Genomic DNA, 16761 nt, shown 5'->3' on the forward strand with positions numbered 1-16761 from the left:
ACACCCTCCCACTGTCTCGACTATGGGCTCCCTCCTGCGCGTTAGTGCCAATGCCGCTGCTGCCTCTTCTGCTGTCATTGGTGGTCGCTGCGCACCCCTCTTCATGACTTTCTATTCCGCCCCCCGTGCCGTCAACCCCCTCCGCAGCCGCATCTGTCCCTGCGGCCTGAAGGGCATTGAGCATGCTCTCCCACCTGTCCGCCATGGGCTCCTTGCGCAATCCCAGCGTTTCCTTTCTCCTGATGGCAGTCCATTCCGCTCGGGCCCACGAAATGAGAGACAGGGTCCACGCCCGTACACTGGGTGGTAGTTTGCTTTAATGCAGCGTGTTGGTGTTAAATGCCGTTACTCCAGTATTGGAACTTTCATAGATTCACATGCCTGTATTATTCCCCGTCGTCAAGACGGGAGTCTCCAGTACATAAAAAAGCAATGCATAGCATGCCGGCGCTTTGTACTTTTTATCCAATCTTGCGAGTACTGGTGTCACTGTCGCTGGTGATTCCATCACCTTGAGGCCTTCTTCCCAAATATGACTCACAATCGGCAAAGTTCTTACCGATTTTCGAAAGGTGTCCTTAAAGTCATCCAAGAAACATTTTGTTTTATCTTCTGTCATGTAAAGTGCGAATCTTTTAGTGGCCTTTTCCATTAGGTTATGAAACCCCCCAATGTCTTCAGGTGGGGAATCCACAGGTTTTAGGGGTTTTTTCAGGTCTCTCACCTGAGGTATGAGCCTGTGGAGATCAGCTTCTCTTTTGAGATCTCTTGGATGTTGATGATTCTTCCTCACTGTCGCTTGAGAGGATTTCCTTCCTGGCCTTTACCTTCTGGAGCCAGAGGAGAAGTCTTCCTTCACGATCTTTCAAGGTCTTGTTGGAGAAAGTGCGACAGATTTTACACTCTTTTGCTTGATCCGGGTATAGACAATATATACAGTCTTCATGAGGAGCATCTGTATACAGCCTCTTCTTAGAGCAGGTGGCACAAGCTCAAAATAAACTTTTCTTCTCCTTGTCAGCCATGGTAGAAGATCAAGAGCAGCTTCCAATAACTCAGTCTAGAAAAAGGAGAACCCAAAATTCCAGTAAAGAGAGTAGAAAACTGAAGAGTTTGAGCAGAGCTCAAAGGTGACTCCCTAGCACAACATGCGTTAGAAGGGCAAGAGGTTCTTTCAGGAGTGTTCTAGCAGGTGAGGACAGCTGATTGGTTCAGGGAAAAGTTTGGTCCTTTTTACATAACAAAGGCTATAGGTTGCAAAAGGAAAATGGCCTAGGCCTCTTTTCAGTTTGCTTTACTGCTATGCATTGCTTTTTTATGTACCGGAGACTCCAGTCTCGACGACTGGCAATAATACAGGCATGTGAATCTATGAAAGCTTCCAATACTGGAGAACTACAGTTACAGGTAAGTAACTTGTTTTCATCTCCGCCAAATGGTGTCTTCTAAATATGTAGGAGGAAACAGACCTCAATCATGTGGAACAGCCATGGATGACTCTGAGCTTGGCGATTGCCAAACATAACACTGCACGCCTATGGGGAGCGTCGCCCTCGCCCCTCCTAAGAGACTGGAAATGAGACATGGACTGGTGCATGGTGGCAGAGAAAATGGTCTATGAAAGTTGGGGCTACCCCAAGAAATGCGGGAAAATCTGGGGCAGCTGAAATGCCTATAGGGGAAGCCCCTGCACCTCCCTCTACCCAACAGTCTGCATGGACATTGGACCTCAGAACTCCAGCCACAACACCATGTTGGTGGTGGGAGAGGCTGGAGTTGGGGAATGAGATAAGTATAGAATTAAATGCAATCTATACATTCACTGTGTATGTGTGGGTGTGGGTTTTTGTGGGTGTGCGCGCGTTTGTGCGTGTGTCTCGATGTTTTAATCTCACTGGCTTTTTACTTGCTCTGAAAGTAAAAAAAATATATCTTTTTTTAAAGTTTTACATTGTAAAGGTCTTTCATACCATCCATTTTTAAATGATTTGGGAGTCATCTGCATAGTTCTAACAGGTGCACTTAAATGTTTTAATCTGGTTTGATAAGGGGGTTAGGTAGCTGTTGAATTCTAAAGGGCAAATGATAGGCAAATGATGGGCATCTGAGGGATGCAACAGTGTTGTGTTGGAGGAGCTGATGTGAAAGGTGGTACCAACATTGGATCGAGGTGACAGCTGACTGGCAAGAATTCATTGTGCATTAGCTGAACTCCCTTTTCACTTTTCAAATATGGAATGTCAAGCTATAATTTACTGCCTGAAAAAAAAGCACAACTGTAGAGGAAATTGAGACATGTTGACCTTAAGCCAGCAGCTTTCATGACCTTTCATAGTCCTGATTCATAAGTGGTTGTCACTGTGTAAACCTACCAGCCATTCAGAAGCAATGTCCAATCAGCAAATCTCCATATTTAAGTATGGCATAGTGATTTGATCAGTCACTATAAGTCTACACAACTTTTATTTGAATGACATTGCTTCAGCCTACAGCCTTTCTATGGGCACTGGCCTGTTGTGAAATATAGCCAGGTGAGAGAATGTATCTGCTCTAGGGATCTTTATTGTGTTTTCAGGAGCCAGATTGTTTAAGTTAATGTGCCTGCTGCAGAGGACTGCAAATACCGTAACTAGCAGTAGTGTGAGTCTGAAATTACCAAATAGTGGTAGGCCTATTTTAAGGATCCTCACAGATTCTAGAAGATTCCTTCATTGAAAAATGAGGAAAATCTGTGATTTACCCAAGGTTTGGTGTTTGCAGGGCGTTCTGGGAAGGGAAAGGTTTGGAATTCACTCAGATCACACCACTGTGGACTACCCTAGGTGCCTTATTTTTAGAAATGTCTGGACCTGGCAGGTTCCCCAGGGTGTTGACCAAGTCCTGTCCTAAATCCCATAGCTGCCCACATTGCCAGGATGGGTACATTTGCAAGGCAAAATCTTGATGTGTCCTTGTTGCGTTTGGAGCCTTTCCTTTCACACGCCATAGCCCAGCCACACAAGTAGGGTACTGTTGTTATTGGGGAAAAAAGTAGGAACACTCTGAGGTAGGCTGTTTATGGATCCCACCGATTCCAATAGTGTGGTCTGCTTTTACCTTTTTGTTTTACTTTCACATCGGCATGCACATCATGCAATGCAGTATATCAAAAGAATATATCAAAACAAAAAGAAAAATCAAACTCTGGAGCAATGGAAGCATTTTCCTTGCCTCTCAACTTTGATTTTGGAAAAGAAAATGTTTCGGGTGTTTTCACAAGAAACATTTTCTTTTCCGGTACTGTGAATAGCCATTGAAGTTCACCACACTGTGAAGAAAGTACAGTGTAAATCAACGGGGTGTCCTCTGCCCTAAAGCAATGAAACCCACCAAATTCATGCAAACTGATGTGCTGCCCAACATGAATGGAAAACAAGCTGCAGGGATATGATGACCCCATTGCACTACCTGCTTCGTTCCATCGTTGTTGGGGACTTCTACAGTTCCAGAAGGCCCCCAGGAGGGTAGGCTTCTGGGCCTGGGGAACAGCGAAAGCACAGTGACCGAAGAAAGGTGGTAGCAGCTGCTCATGTAAATGCAAAGTCTAGAGAAAGTTTTAGTTGCCATACATAGTCTATGGAGAAGAGGGCTAGAATGAGAATAAAACATATTGAGAGGTACAGAGAAGATAAAGAGAAGTGGTTCTAGAAAAGGAGAGAAAGAAGAGTAAATTGAGAGAGCAGGAGAGACAGAAAGGGGAACATAGATGCAGCAGAAAACAGAAAGAATGAAGTGGGGGAAAATGAGAGGCAGTTGGGATATAGATTAGGTGAGAAAGTAAAATAGCCTCAAATAGCAAAATGAGAGCTAAATACACATGTACAAAAGGTGATTGGAGATTTTAAGCCATATTCGTATCTTATGTTTTAGCCAATACAGCTGGCCCAATGTGATTTCAATGCACACCTTTGCACTTAAGAATCTTAGTGTAAGATCCAAAAATCGCCTCACTTATTGATCTTCCAAATCCTGTTAAGATCTAACTATTGTAAATTGATTCACAGTGATTTTTAGAATTAGTTTAACTATGTACCCCCTTGTAATTTGTTGCTCCATACTCTTAGTGAGAAGTACTGATGCCTTCCATCTAAATGCATATCAGCCATGTCTACATTTGCTGTTACAGTCGCTGAAAAATACAATATAATTGCTGAGATGTCCAAGTTCTGTTATGATGGTGATTCTGCTTTCTAGTGTAAATTTAAATTTGGCAGTCCCTTAATTGTTCCATATCATGACACTTGACTTTTCATTGCATCCACAGTAATGCCAAAGAATCCCTCTGCAAGTAAATGTTTTCCATTTCTAGTATGCATGATAGGTTTTCCATGCTTTCTACATTTGCCACTCAGAAAAGTGCATGCTTGTCCAAGCAATGTTAGGCACATGGAGGGAGCCACCTTGAGTATGTTATGCAAGGAGTCTACTGCACCTGAAAAAGAGGAGTATGCCATACTTCCAGAAGTGGAGGACTCTGTATCATCCAGGTGGGAGGTACCATGAAAACAGCATCAAAAAGACAGGTTACCACAGAACAGGATCCTAGATGCAAACTATGAAACCACCACTCTGTGCCTTAGAGGCAGTTCTGCTGCCTGACCATCTACAGCTCCACTACTTGGAGATGGAACACGTGCCCTCAACCAAGCCACAGGCCTTAAATGGACCCATCCCAGGCTCACACAATCGCCTATCCTTTGTAATGCCTACCAGTCTTTCTAGTCGATGTCTGACGAAGGGCTTCTTTTTTGCAGCTCCTTTCGTACAACCTGCCTGTAACTGCAAGGGGAGTATTCCAGTGCTGGAGCATGTTTCAAGTCCAAGCAGGTTTGACTGGAGCTTTTGTTCAAATGTAATTGAACTATCCATCTTTTGTCACCGCCTTATAGAGAAATTCATTGTAGGACCTTCCTAACTTCCCCTGTAAAATAACATTTAAATTCTATTTAGTGATCATGATTGTTGCAGTCCTAAAATGTTTAAAACCCACTGTTCACCACTAGTTCACCACTAATTTCCCAAAATGTCCCTGATCGATATGCTCAAAGCCCTCTGAAAAGCTATTTTAAATTAGGGGCAAGTTAAATGAAAACTTCACTTCCGAAGTTGGGTGTAATTGTCTTAAAGCTCTATCTCTTCTGCAGACCCAGGTCTAGGTGTCTTTAGTTCATTGACCTCCCAACTGAGTTGGGCATCAGAGATAGTAAGCTAAAATACCAGAGAATTCCCATGTAAGATCATTTGCTGCAAAAATGGTAAACAATCCACAACCTTATCCAATGTAATAACTGAGATGCACTTGTGTTAGTAATGTCTAGAACACTAACAATTAATGTTGTGTAAAGCACTGACTGACTAGGACTGCTCTAAATCCTTGCTGCCTAAACAGAGCGTATTGCGGTCCATTTCATCTCCAAGCTCGCAATGTTCTGGGGTAGCACAGGAGCCTATCTGGTTTGTTGCTGATTGGCTAAAGACCAAGAAACCACTTATTGTTGTGTTACTGGAAATTAGATTGGCAATGTTATCTTACTAATAGACAACAGAGGATTTTTCTTTTAATGAAGCGGATTCTCTCCCTCCCTGAGAAGAAAAATGCACATAAAAAGTATTGATTGGGTCCTGCAGTCTGGAATTCGAATTCAGGTCTCTTGGTACCTCAGGACAACAGAGACACCTAACCTCTTAGCACATGCCATCACTGTTCCAAATCACCTTCTGAAGCAAGTGCAAAAGTTCAAAAACTTTAGCGCTCTAAACTCTTTTCTTCCTTCCACTTTACCTGCCCGAAGCCAATCTGGAGACCTAGCAATGGAGAAGGTGTACTGGATAGCTAATTGTGTTACTGGTTGAGGAGGGTAAACACCTTTTCTAGCAGCAACCACAATTCTTCTCAGACTGAAGTCACAAGCAAACCCTAAATAAACCTGTGCTCAACCCTCGGGTAGCTTGGCACAGAACAGACAGGCTAACTCGGAGGCACTGTGTAAAGTATATGTACAACACTTCAAACAGCAACCCAGTGAAAACACACTACATAATGAGCCCACAACAGAGTTAAAAAGAATAAATTAGTATTTCATGAATTTAAACAAGACCAAAATGACAAAAATCCAGCAGTAAAACCCAGAACTCACTTTTTTCTGGAAGACTTGGTGATACAAATCTCCTCCAAATTGCTGAGTTAAATATGAAGAGGATTATCTATGAATGGAAATCTTGAAAGGGGTTTCTGTTCTAGTGAACACTTCTCCTCTCTTTATGGCACTTAGGAGAAGCTAAACTGCTGAAATTAGATCACCTAAGAATAAAGCCTCAAAGTACATTAGAGGTGACAGTACATTTCTGGATATTCACATCCCAGCCATCCTGCGGTTACTCACTGTCATTCATTCTTTGACTTGTGCGAGATGAAGTGTGACACTAGCTGACAGGAAACTGTGACATGGGTGACATGCGGGCTATTAGATAAGATGGGGGATTCACTCAAATGAATGCACACATTCTCTGGTTTTGACTAGGAGTCCCAGTTTCACTCCGTATAACGATTAATTCGTGTTCACCAGCAAATCGGTGACAGGCTGATTTATGCTTACTCTTATCATTAGAAAGCAATCAACCTGATAGTAGCTGATGCTAGTTGCTGATTAGCTTGGTTTTCAAATTATGGTGAAATATGTAAGTAAAAATTTAATTTAAAATATGATCATTAATAATTGATGATGACTTGCCAACAAATCATGATTTGCCTGAAAAGGTCGACATTGCAAACATTTGATAATTCCTCAGTGGCACATAGGTCTCACACATGGAGCCCGTCTCAGCGAGGATTGCTTCAGTTATTTCACAGATGTACTTGAGACAAAAACCTAAGAATTTTAAACTGGACATGCTTGCAGCACTTACAGCTTTTAAAGCCTAGCTACCCTATTTCAATACAAATTTGCCAGAATCTTTAGTGTGATTAATTTCAGTAGGAGTACGTTTTTATGCCTTATTCTGGAAAAAAAAGTCCATTGTAAACCATTTACAAATTAATGATTCGGTAAAACATCAAAGATGATACTTACAATGGAATGTGATGGAAGAATAATTCCATTTTTTGTACCTGAAAGTCGCATACTGTGGTGTATAATAGAGGCTGTGATTGACCTTTTGAATGCAAACTCTAGGCCAAGAGAACCAAACGATTACCACCAGTGCTCAGGGAGCCACAGCCTGAAAGTGTCGCTCAAGCTTCACCCCATCCAGATCCACAGTTTCTCGGTTCACTGGGTTTAGTATTGAGCAGTATATCTTGAAATGCACCTTGAAGTCATAAGGAACCCTTATTATAGGGGTGCAGCCCAACAATTTGTCTACAATTAATTTACTAAGCTCCAAAAACGTAGAACTCATAAAAAAAAATAATGGGCAGTTTGCAATAAAAGAAAATTAAATTCTCAATACCATCTCTAAAGAGCTCATTCTTGAACCTGGTCTTGGTAAAAGGTATACAGGTTTAAGCTACTGAAGCTTAATGTAGTGTGTGTGTCTTATTTAATATGTGCATGCCTGTTGGAGCTGGCACGTTTTAGAATTTTTTTTATAAATCTTAGCCCAGGGGTGATCTAGTGGTAGTGAAAGGTCCCTTTAGGATTGACCAGTGGTTTAGACAGGCCAACCTAAGCATAAGTGCAATTGCACACACAGGCCTACAGTGGGAGGTACGACACATGTTTAAAAACCTCAAATGGCCAAATGCGCACAGACAGGCCAGCAATGGCCGGTTTGAGGCATGTTTAAAACATCAGGTAAGTACCAATTCCTAATGTGTGTAGAAGGGCACGCACACTTTCACACTACGTTTACAGTGGGAAAGTGCCCCATAGCCCTAAGGCCACTAAAATAAAATCAGCAAAACCCTGGTGTTGTCCCATGGGATGAGACCCCCACCTAGGTAGGAGGAACCCTCATGGGGGTTCCTCACTACCTGGGCAGGGAACACCCATGTGCACCTGCCCTGCCTTTCACCTACCACTTGCTCTTCTTCTCGGGGCTTACCCTAATGGTGATCTAGTGGTAGACGAAAGCCCACTAAGGGTTGGCTAATTGTTTAAAATATCAATCCGAGCATAGGAGTAACTGCACACCCACAGGCTTGCAATTACAGGCTTGATAAATGTTTGAAAGGCTATTCTGGTGGGTGGCACAATCAGTGCTGCATCCCACCATTAACTAGTGCAGTACCTGCCCCGAGTATGTGCTGTACCTTTTTACAGGGCATTCCCAGGTATTGCACCTAAACCAATCAATTAAGCACCACTTCCTAGAATGGGTAGGAGGGGCATGCAAGCTCTCACATTGCATTACAGTGAGAAAGCGCCCAGAGTCCAAAGGCCACGAAAAGAGAATCAGCAAAAACCAGGAGGAAAAAAAGCTAAACTTTTTAGTGGAATCCCCTAAGAAGGGCCATGTTTTGTATTGAAAGCGTCTTTAAACAATGTTGCAGAAAGAGAATGTGCTATGTAAGTGATCAAGGTTTCGCAAGGACTAGAGCAGTCTTCTAGGTGTAAGTAGGGCAAACGACCTCCTGAGAGTCCATCCTGTATTATTCGGAGAGGTGAGAGGGGCAGGTGGAGAGGGGGAGACGATTGCGAAATCAGCAATTGATAAGCCAATGCATGTATGTGGATTGAATTGATCTACAGTTACTGTCCAATATAATTCTGGATGATGGATCACTGTTAAATGGATTCTATATGTAGAAATGTTCTCTGTGGCCTTACTTGATACCTTATTGTTTACCTGTTAAGAAATAATAAAACATGTTTGCAAACAAAAAGAAATGTAAGTTATCAAGGTAATGTTTCATTATATTGTAAGGTCTGGAGAAGGATGTCTTGAGGAACAGAGAAAAATCAATTGATGCTGGAAAGTGTAGAGACATTTGTCCTTGTCCTGGACACTGATGCCGGACAAACAGAGCAGGGAGAATACACTGATATCTTTCAGTTTTAGTGCTTTGACTGTTTACAATTTTCTTGCAGGTTGTCTCAGCTAGCACCACCACACAGAAGAAGTCTTCTGCTCTGCTCTCCTGGCACTATCTCATGTAGACATTTTACACAAAGAATGAAGACAATGACATTTTAAACAAACTTCACCCATATCCATTGGTAAATATTACATTTTAAACTTAGTATTGTGGTATGTTATATGTTTTACAATATTGTGAGCATTTGCATGAAACGTTGCAACCATGTCATTGTTCCCTAAATGTTTGATGTATCTGAACATCATGTGCTTCCTTGAACAATGTGTTTGGTTGATATTGTAGCGTGGTATGCTTTCTTTTGTTTAAAGATGAGTCTGATTGAATTGCTGCTGGTCAAGGTTGGAGAAGTATTTTTTAGTGATGGATTATATACAGTTCAGAAAAGGGGGTGGTGATGAACAGAGTGTCTGAATTAAGCAGACCACTCTTACCCAGTCCAAAGATCAGGGCTTGATCCATCACCGTTTTTTAGCTCACTGCACCATCCCCTTTTCTGAATCGTTTTTGGCCACTATAGGTGTGGCAGGGTATACTCAGACATGAGTCCCTTTCTCACTGCACCATCAGGATTCAAGCAAGCCGGGCCGACGACGGCTGAAATGCCAGAAACCGGTCCCCGGTAGCTTGTCTCCTTTCTGGTGAAGAATTGGCTTGGTAGTTTAGTCTGCCCTGTTCCCATGATGCACTGGGCCAGGGACAGACTGATTTGCATATAGCCAGGTTCTGAACTGGGATGGTGCAGTGAGATAAATAACGGTGATGGATCAAGCCCTGATCTTTGGACTGGGTAAGAGTGGTCTGCTTAATTCAGACACTCTGTTCATCACCACCCCCTTTTCTGAATCGGATTATATACAGTAGCAGCTGGCTTGATCCGGTAATGGATCTGTGCAGAGCATTATGTGGATGGGTGTGTGCGGCAAACAACCCCACTGGTTGTTTTGATCTGCAGTGGTTATGTTTCAAGGCATCCTTATCCATTATGCCATTCTATCTGCATTTGGGTGTATGATGATTGATAACCTCCTCACAACCGTTGATATCTACATTTCTAGGCAGAGACCGATATGTCGATTTACCTTGAGTGCATGTACCGATGCTTAGCCAGCTATGTGGCTTGAATACATGCTGAGCGTGTGATGGCGGTGAGGTGCGTCTAATGTGCACTCTTGTTGTCAAGTGAGGTGTGGGTGTAACTTGATCTGGATGTGCTATTGAGGGAATAGACACTAAACAAACTGAAGACATGGATCCATTTTGTGAACATGATAGTGCCAGTTGGTGATGTGTCCTGTTTTGTAGGATGATGCATAAGTATTGCTTAAATCTGAATGTGCCTTTGATGTGGCAAATGTTTAGCCAACTATATAGCTTGGGCCTTTGTTATGTGCATGTTGGAACCAGAGGTTGTATCTAGCGAGTCATGTTGGTGTGATGGACTTATTGAATGACTGGATGTCTTCCGAGCAGTAAAAAACACACTGCAAGCCTCACAGCTCTATAACAGTAATTTAATGAAGTTCAAGGTATTAATAGCAGGCAATAGTATGTATTGAATGAGTGCAGCCACTGCCAGATCTCCTGGCAGTGGCTGCACTCCCTTAAGACGAGGTGCGTTTAAGGTAAGGAAACCTGGCATGCGGGACCAACCTGCCTGGTAGGGGTGCCAGGGAACTATGCCCTCTGGGGATGCATCTGCTGCATAGCTCTTAATCTGGTTCCAGGATGGCAATGAAAAGTATATCTGAAAGTTTACAGTGCAAATGTACGAACCTCCCGTGCGATCAGCGGAATCGTGGTGAAGGATATGGAAATATAAACTAAGAGTGAGAGAAGAGTAAGGGGAGGTGTTGGGAGGCGTACAAACTGAAGAGAGATCAAGGGTGATGAAGTAAGGAGAAGAGAGAAATGAGGTGTAGAAAGAAAGATGGCGGAAAGAGGAGGAAAGGGTAAAAGTTAAAAAGTGGCAAGTGGGACAGAGAAGGAATTGTAACGAGTAGGGGGAGTAGGCAGATGAGAATAGAGGGATTCCAGGGAGATGAGAAGGGAAGCAAGAGGGGTAAGAGGAATAAGAGCCTGAAGAGGAAGGTATAGGACAATGATATTAAAGGTTAAGGAGAGAGGTGCATGTTACAGAAGTAAAAAGGCAGAATATTGTTCCATCACCTCTACACCAAAGATGTTGCTTTGAGGCATAAACCAAACTAAAATGTCACTGTCCGGATCAAGGGTTATTGGGAGCAAACGGGCAGCCATGAAGGTGTAAAGTACAGAGTACCTGGATGTTGCAACTATGTGTATGGTCCCAAGGGGCTTGAGGTGTCTGAACATCATGTGCTTTCTTGAACAAAGTGTTTGGTTGATATTGTAGCGTGGTATGCTTTCTAGTGTTTAAAGGCGAGTCCGATTGAATTGCTGCTGGTCAAGGTTGGAGAAGTATTTTTTTGTGATGGATTATATACAGTAGCAGCTGGCTTGATCCGGTAATGGATCTGTGAAGAGCATTATGTGGATGGGTGTGTGTGCCAAAAAACCCCACTGGTTGTTTTGATCTGCAGTTGGTTATGTTTCAAGGCATCCTTATCCATTATGCCATTCTATCTGCCTTTGGGTGTATGATATTTGTGGACCTCATCACAACAGTTGATATCTACATTTCTGGGCAGAGACCAATATGTCAACATGCCTTGAGTGCATGTACCGATGCTTAGCCAGCTATGTTGCTTGGATACATGCTGAGCGTGTGATGGCGGTGAGGTTGCGTCTAATGTGTACTCTTGTTGTCGAGTGAGGTGCGAGTGTAACTTGATCTGAATGTGCCATTGAGGGAACAGACACTAAACAAACTGAAGACATGGATCTAGTAGAGTGGAATGATTAGATGTATGAGAAGAGTTTTGGGAAAAGAATAGGCCTTGGCGTGAAATTCCACTTTATCCAGTATTGGGGTATCTTTCATAGATTCACATGCTTAGAATCATCCCCGCTGACGAGGTGGGAGTCTTGCGGTACAATAAAATATATACATCATAGTAATAATAACATTACACCATAGGCTACAGTAGATAGAAAAGTCACTACACTAGCCTATCTTAGTCCTTTTGCAAAAGAACCAAACTTGGAAACAAGCCAATCAGGCATCAGCCCCGCCTAGAACCTTCCCCACAGAGAGGCAAACCCTCAGATTTTCTACAGCACCTTGTGTGTTAGGGAGTCTCCCTGAACTTAGCTCAGTTTTTTTCCTCAAGCTTTATTTCTTTGAAGAAATATGTCTGATTCTAAAAAGAGTTTGTTTTTGGCCGGTTCCACTTACGGGAAGAAGAGGCTGCACTTTGAAGACCCTCATAAAGAGTGTATTTATTGCCTCTACCCAGCACACAAGGTCAAGGACTGCAGGATCTGTAGAACCTTTCCTGCCAAGACCTTAAAGGATAGAGAAGGACGCCTGCTGTTTTGGTTGGAGAAGTTGAAGGCATCATCTGGAGTGGTTTCTGAAGGTGAAGGCAGTATTAGTCCTCAGGCGTCCATCCCCATTTCCAAGAAGAGGGATCGATCTGGAGATCCTCCTGAAAAGCTCAGTAAGACCTTGAAAACATCCTCTTCTGAGGTGGGTCACTCTGCCTCAAAAAAAGAGTCTCTTCTGAGGTGAAATCCAGAGATTCGGTGAAGGTTTCTCAGAAAACAACCCCAAACTCTCTTCAGGATCCCCCATCGACGAGTACAACATAGTCGTCGACGAGAAAATCACCACAGAAGGTGAGTGGATCTTCAGCGTCGAAGAAAAGTATACAGTCGACGAGTTCCCCGTCGACGGCATCGACGACGAGTGTCCCTGCGCCGCCGACGACCCACATCATGTCGACACCGGTTTCGTCGGTGAAGATCCCGTCGACGATGCCTCCGCCGTCGACGACGGTTATCCCGTCGTGGACGTGTACCCCTTCAACGATACTTCGTGTTCCATCGGCGAGCCTGCCGCGACAACGTCGTCGATGAGCCCGCCTTCGACGAAGTTACCGTCGACGATCTCACCGTCTATGTTGATCATGCCCTCGTCGACGAGACCATCGTCGACGACCACTTCAACCATGACGTCGACGACCACATCGTCGACGATGACTTTTCCGTCGACGACGACTGATTACAACGTCGGCAATGCAGTCTATTACAGCCATTTCAGCAGAATATGAATCACCATCGACATATATTTCTGCCACTCTGAAGCATAAACAACCTACGCCTTTACAATTTACGCCTGTTTTGAGCTCTAGATTGTCGTCTTCCAGACAGGTTTTTCATGATGTTTCACATATTTCACCTTTACCTCCAAGCCATTACTTGGAGGAATCTGAAGATGATGACGACCCCTACGGCAATGCTGAAGGACTACAACAATCGCTTTCCTCCAGCTCTACCTCCACAGCAGTCTTCTCCTTTGCAAATGCAAACTGTGACACCTTCAACACCTGTTGCTGAGCCCAGGTGTCCTTTCCTTCACAGCTGATACAGGATGATGACGGGGACACAGCGGCTGAGGATGGAGAAATTCCTAATTTGCCCACTACCATAGACGAATGGGATGAATATCTAATTTCGGCTCCAGTTTCACCGATTCCTCCAGCTGCAGACTCTCCTCTTGAGGACTTAGGGGGATTCCATGCCATTAAGGAAAGGGCTTCTGCCAGGTTCCACCTAAACATGCCGGTACAGAAGACTGAGTGCTTCTATATGATTTTAAAGACCAAAACAAGAAGTCTACAAGATCTATTCCCATAATTGATCATATTTGGAAAGAGGGAATAAAAATCATGCAAACTCCATTCTCCGTTCCAGCAATCCTCCCCAAGATTGACAAAAAGTATAAAGCACCGGAGGATGCACCAGCCTGCCTTTCAGGCCACCCTAAAGCAGACTCTGTTATATCTCAGGCAGCACAAAGAAAATCAAGGAACCCTTCAGCTCTAATAGCAGCTCCTCTGACAAGGATGGAAGGCACCTGGGCAATATAGGCTAACGTTTTACCACAATGGCAGGCTCTACTGCTCGGGCTACAAACTGTTTGGCCATTCTAACCAGACATGACTGTCAATTGTGGTCGGACATCTCGCCATATATAGAAGATCTGCCAGATGATAAGAAGATGGAGGCTAGGAAAATTCTCACGAGGGTGAGAGGGCCGCTTTCGAAATCATAGATATCTCTATGGATATTGCGTCTCTTGGATTCCGACAACTAGCAGGAACGACTATACTTAGACGACAGGGCTGGCTTAAAGCAACACATTTTCACCCAGAGATCCAGACAAAAATTCTGGACATGGCTTTTGATGGCGATCTCTTGTTCGGCAAGCATATTGACGATGCACTACAGGATATAAAAAGGACACCAATACCGCAAGGCCATTGGGTTCCCTGCAATATCGCAAGACGCCCTTTCGAGGAACAAAAGGCAGAGGTTCCTATTCCTTTCGGGGAGGTTACCAGAAATACCAGTAAGGGAACCAGGGTCGATACGGATACTCCTAACAACAACAAGCCAACAGAAATTCTCAAACGGCCACCTATAGGCAACAAGGCAAGAAGTGTCAACCCCAGGGCAGAGACTCTGCCAGAAAGCAGTGAAATTCCTATTGCACCTGCACCAGACATGCCTCAAGCATACAAAATTCCTATTATTTCCCAACATTTCAACAATTGGATGAAAATAAACAGACAAGTGGGTATTAGATATCATAAAATTTAGACACACCCTGGAGTTCACCAAATTTCTCCCTCCTCATCCACCTCCCAAAAAAAATCCACCACATCTTTCTCTACTGAGGAAGGAAGTAAAATCTATGCTGTCAAAAGGGGTGATAGAAAGAGTTCCTCACTCTCAAACAGGAAAGGGATTCTACTCTTGCTTTTTCCTGATAAAGAAAAAGTCTGAGGATTGGAGGCCGATCTTAGACTTACGAATGTTGAACAAATACCTACAAAAGAAATCCTTTCGCATGGTGACACTTCAGGAAATTCTTCAGCTTCTGGACCATGCGGATTTCATGACGACCTTGGATCTCCAGGATGCGTATTTTCATATCCCTATTCACCCCAAACATCGAAAATTTCTGAGATTCACGGTGGCAGGTGCACATTTCCAATTCAAAGTCCTTCCATTTGGCCTGCGCTCCGCTCCAAGAGTCATTACCAAATTTCTAGCTCCTGTAGCGGCTCATCTCAGGCTGCAAGGCATCCAACTATTCCCATATCTGGACGACTGGCTGATAAAGGCTTCATCCTTTCGCCAGGCTTCTCTTGCAACAACAAAGTGCCTGCAAACATTTCATTCTCTGGGCCTCTCGTTAAACGCCCAAAAGTCAAGCCTCTATCCTTCTCAAGTGATATAATTTCTGGGAGCAAAGTTAGATACTGTTCAAGACAAGGCATTCTTGTCCACAGACAGAATATCTTGCCTTCTCTCTCTGGCTTCGGACCTCCTAAAAAGAAAGTTCGCTCCAGTGAGAATGATCAAATCTTTTCTTGGAATTTTGTCGTCAGCAATTCTGTTAGTGCCTCATGCTCGGCTAAAGTTGAGGCCAATTCAAGAGGAGCTGGACGATCAGTGGCTCCAGATTTCAGGTTCTTTCGGCGACATAGTTCAAGTAACTACAGTTATGAAAGAAACGCTTTCTTGCTGGAGGGGTTTCAAGAATGTCTCAGTAGGGCTCACTTTTCAGCCTTCAGTTCCAAATCGGAAGGTTGGGGGTTGCATCTTCAAGATCTAAGCGTGAAAGGGAAGTGGCCCTCAGCAATGGCGAAAATGCACTTCAACTTTCTGGAGCTTCCAGCAATTTAATTGGCCCTACAGTCGTTTCTACCTCGTCTCCAAGGATCTACAGTTCTCATCAGAACCGACAAGACCACTTGCATGCATTACCTAAACAAGCAGGGTGGTACAAGGTCTCACATTCTGTCCCAGGAAGCTCAAAGCATCTGGAAGGGGCTTCTCTGGCAGAATATCACGATCAAAGTGGAACATCTTCCAGGGGTCCAAAATGCCTGGGCATATTCCCTCAGCAGGGCAAATAAATTGTGTCACGAATGGGAGCTGGATCAAACAATACTGGTCAATGTCTTTCAAAAGTGGGGCAAGCCAAATCTGGATCTATTTGCCACCAAAGACAATCTGAAGTGCCTTTTCTTCGCAAGTTGGGAACTGGAGAAGGGTTCCTGGGGGAACACTTTCGTGATGAGATGGACGGGAATCTTTGCCTACGTATTCCCTCCTGTTTCTCTGATACCGAGGCTTCTACACAAGAGGAAGAAGGAACCATGCTGCATGATTCTGATTGCACAGAAGTGGCCACGTCAGCACTGGTTCACAGAGCTTCTTCTTCTCTCCAGGTGCCGGCCATTCCGCCTTCCGATACTGCTGGATCTCCTAACAATGAGCAAAGGAAAGATTCTGCATCCTTGCCCAGCTCAATTGCAACTCCATGCTTGGTTCCTGGACTCACAGATTTCAGGGATGTAGACTTACCTCAAGAATGCAGAGACATTCTGAATAAAGCAAGAGCCCCTTCTACATTGCGGACCTATGCCTTAAAATAGAAGAGATTTTGTTGCTGGTGTTCTAACAACAGCTTGCATCTGCTGGAATGTCCTGCCGATAAGGTTCTGCTTTATCTGTTGTCGCTTTCAAAGTCT

At 43.8% G+C, this 16761-nt stretch overlaps 1 protein-coding gene across 2 annotated transcripts in view; it reads left to right on the forward strand.

The window, feature by feature from the left end:
* Positions 1-16761, forward strand: part of TMEM63C (transmembrane protein 63C) — a 653749-nt gene that overhangs the window by 136674 nt on the left and 500314 nt on the right. For both annotated transcript variants that reach the window (XM_086937543.1, XM_086937545.1), the window contains exon 3: positions 9069-9197. The gene's annotated coding sequence lies outside the window, so the exon portion shown is untranslated. The remainder of the gene's footprint in view (positions 1-9068; positions 9198-16761) is intronic.

This window comes from Lissotriton vulgaris, chromosome 9 (genome assembly GCF_964263255.1).
Source record: "Lissotriton vulgaris chromosome 9, aLisVul1.2, whole genome shotgun sequence".
In the NCBI taxonomy this organism is placed as follows: domain Eukaryota; kingdom Metazoa; phylum Chordata; class Amphibia; order Caudata; family Salamandridae; genus Lissotriton; species Lissotriton vulgaris.